The sequence below is a fragment of the Oryzias melastigma genome, linkage group LG6 (assembly GCF_002922805.2).
Source record: "Oryzias melastigma strain HK-1 linkage group LG6, ASM292280v2, whole genome shotgun sequence".
Taxonomy (NCBI): domain Eukaryota; kingdom Metazoa; phylum Chordata; class Actinopteri; order Beloniformes; family Adrianichthyidae; genus Oryzias; species Oryzias melastigma.
Genome location: NC_050517.1, coordinates 20,168,166 through 20,171,828, shown reverse-complemented (window position 1 = coordinate 20,171,828; position 3,663 = coordinate 20,168,166). Strand labels below are relative to the sequence as shown.

General features: G+C 41.8%; 1 long non-coding RNA gene across 1 annotated transcript in view; it reads left to right on the top strand.

The window, feature by feature from the left end:
* Positions 1–3,657, top strand: part of LOC118598863 — a 109,762-nt gene extending 106,105 nt beyond the window's left edge. Inside the window, exon 4 of the long non-coding RNA XR_004948056.1 lies at positions 2,296–3,657. This is a non-coding gene — a long non-coding RNA (uncharacterized LOC118598863). The remainder of the gene's footprint in view (positions 1–2,295) is intronic.
* The last annotated feature ends 6 nt before the right edge of the window (positions 3,658–3,663 follow it).

The following is a 3,663-nucleotide window of genomic DNA, read 5'->3' as shown; positions in this document are numbered from 1 at the left end:
ATACATACATATAAAGACCAGGAATCAATAAAAATTTTAACTTAATATTCACAAACTTGGAAACAAATTTATCGCAATTAATCACAATTTTAGTTTTGTTACATTACTTTCCAACCGCCTATTATCTTATTATCTGAGAATAATTACAATATGAAATCACACAAATCTTTGCATTTAGAAAAAAAATAAAATAAAATATATATATATATATACACATATATATACTATTTAGCTAGTACAATTTTTTTATTAATTTCCAACCCTTTTACATTTATTTACTTATATATATACAGATATAGATACATATATTTATATATTTTTTTACATAACATATTGAAGAATCAATGCCCGATTGATTAGAATTTTAACAGTCTTTGTTCAAAGTATTTCGCGCATTGATGAGGGGATCTTTGTTTCTCTCCAGCAGTGACCTCCTTCAAATGTCCGACCAATTAGGTGACATGCAGATGCTTACCAGTTGCTCCTACAGTACTTTCATATCAGCTCTCTGCTCACATATTGATTACCTCTCCCTCCTCTGCTGCTAAAGATCAAACCTGGCATGTCTAAAAGGCCATTACCAGTGTCCACTTCAGATAACCTGAGCTGACCTGGAACAGGTCACAACCCCTCTGCCCTCTGCAGCCGTCCAGCCTCAGACTCCTCCTGCAGAGCGTCGTTATTATTCTTGTGTTAAATGACACGCGGGTCAAGACAGCGTGTCACGTGTGAATAATCCATGTTGATGCAAGACACTATGAAATGACATGCTTTTGTTTTTGTCAGCACTGAGAATCTTCCTTTATTTTCCCTCTCAAACTAATGTGTTCATTCTGCTGAACTCAATCTCTAAAACATCCCCTCTCCAGGGAACATTGCACAAAAAAATTAAAACTTGTTTTTTTTAAATGATAAAATTCAAGTGCGTTTGGACTCCAACAAGTGTGCCTGTATGTATTTGTCACGCTCTCCAAAGCTCATTTGCATTCCAAGAAGAGTCGTCGTATGAACGGTTTTTAGGCCAGGTATTAGTGGCACCGCAATTGCTTTCACACAAAAGATTTGGCACAAGCTAATTTGCATGTAATGTCAGAGTGGAGCTCCTGATGGAAGTTGCGTTGCAGCATCCCTGTCTCTTAGCAACACCCTGTCTCTCCTGGCATCCGAGTTGAACTGATTTGCTCCCTTGGCACTAATCTTTAACCAGGAAAATTCGGAATGCCACGCCAGCCGGCGTCCTGCATCTCTCACATCTGACATCCTTCGTCTTCTGAAAGAAGGATGCTCGGATTTCCAGCAACTTTGGTGTTCGTGGAGGTATAAATATGTAGAGGAGAACCTAAATTAGAAGCAAATAAGCAGGTAATTGGAGACACCTGCAAAACAAAGGGAGGGATGGTACATTGGGAGGGGAGGGATAAAGGAAGACCTCCACCCATTTATTGGTCAGCTTTAAAAAAAACTGGATCTGGTGTGTTGGAGGGAAAAATGACTTTTGTCCTTTTCCATGGTGACAGGATCCATATGCTGCCAGGATGTTAACAGAGGGTCAACTTTGGGACAATAGTATCCATCACTGCTTTCACAACTGCGTCCATCCTCCACGCTAAACGGCTCCTCTGCTTAAAAGAAGAGACGTACTCCAAATTACTGTTTTTGGCAAAGGCGCCCAGCCATAAAATATGCTGTAATTACCCCTCTGATGATGATTTCTATCATCTCGGCCACTTTGGTCACATGCGGGTCTTTGCCCAACCCATTTAAACTTTCCGTGGCAGGTCAGATCCATGCACATCTATCACTCACATCCTTTTTTTGTCTTTCTTTTTTTTTGTCTTTTTTCCCCTCCTGCTCATCAGCAACATCCAAGACATAACAGGTGCTGGGTGGACATTAAACCTGCTGTTTTCTGTATCCAAGCATGCCGCGTTTCACGACTCATTTCCAGGAGAAATCTGGCTCTGAGGATGTCCGCCTGGGGAAATAGCTCTGCGCGCCGGGAACTATTTCAGCTCCCGCTGCTGCACCGACATTAAACCTGCATCAGGCCACAGGAGAATCCGGACAAACCACATTATCTTTGTTATATTTTTGTTTATATATATTTTGAATCAAACTATTTATTTGCATTTTTATGCTTTAATTATTATTATTATTGTAACTAACCTATAATAAAGATAATAATTATTTTTAGATAGAAACGTCGGAGAAAAAGTGCGTGTTTTTTTAAAATATATATATTTAAATATTATTTTACTGACATGTTCAAGTCACTTTCCTCTCTGTTTTTGTCAGATCCGATGCCGAGGTCTGCGTCCCCCGCCGGAGAAGGAGAAAGAGGAGGGCCGTCGCTCCTCTTCCATCCGCGCGCCTCCGTCCGTGCCAAAGGGCGCGCGGCTCTGTCGCGCCACTTCAGCGACTTCAACATAACCAAACGACTAATTGTCACCTTTTAATTGCCTCTCTGTTCGCCCTCTCTGGACCTGGCGGTGTTGTGTAAAATTGTACTCCCATGAACTGTTGTTAATTGCAAACCTCCTGCGTTTTGACGCACGCAGCCACAGCGTTTTTTTTTTTAGTTTTTTTTTCTGCCCGTCTATCCATCTATCTATCCGTCTCCGGATCACATACGTCTAATTTCTATCCCATTCCGCTGAGAAATGTCTAAATTGGGGCTGAGATCAGAGGCTATGATTGTCTATTGGTTTAGATTGGGTTGCTCAGAGCAATTCTGAGAACTTTTATAGCAATCTACAGATTGCAATGATGGAGAGCCCTCGATGTGGCGCGGCTGATTACATCAGCCAGACTCTGCGTCTACCTTCCATCAGGTATTTATTCGTTCTGAATACCTGCGCCGTCTATACGTATTTGTCACTGTCCATATAGGGAGGATGTCTCCATTACTGACGGAAAGATTAACAATCTGACAGTTTCATTTCATCCATTTATTCATTCACTCTCTGCTCCCAGGCATTGAAACACACCGTGCATTTTTATTACACACTCGGATTTAACACTTTTTTGTTGTTGGGTTGCTGGTGGGAGACTTTCTTGAATGGACATCCTGTGGAGTTATTATGCTTTCCAGCTGTGGAGGGAGGGTTAATGACAATAAAAGCAACAATCATGCAAATTAAAACACCACTAAGTACATGAATGTCTTTCAGAATAAATAGGAATTGATTCTTCATATCCTAAAAATACATTATTTTCTTTATTTTTTTGTGAAAAAAACTTCTCTCCACCTCTGACAGGGATGTCAGGCATCCCACTGCACGTGGCGATCCCTATCAGCCTTGTGAGCTGCAGCTTTTTGACATATGGAGATCCTTCCTCCCACAGCCACACCTGACCGGCTCTCCTCTGTCTGACACAGATCATATCACACAGCTAGACTCCCAAAAGGCTCACCTTTTGCAGTGAAACATGTCGTCTGGCCACGTCGTCTCCCGCCCAAACATCACTGTTAGTAAAGCGAGGGCAGGAAACTCACAAGTCGGGTATTTTCGGGCCCTGTGCTCTAATTAAGTATTCATGAAACAGCAGTGGGTGGAAAGTATAGGTTTACATGACACTTGTGGTTGCTGACTTCCCCTCCCCTCCACACACACACACCTCCCCACCCCCCCTCCAGGCAGACAGGCCATCATTCCTAGTGTA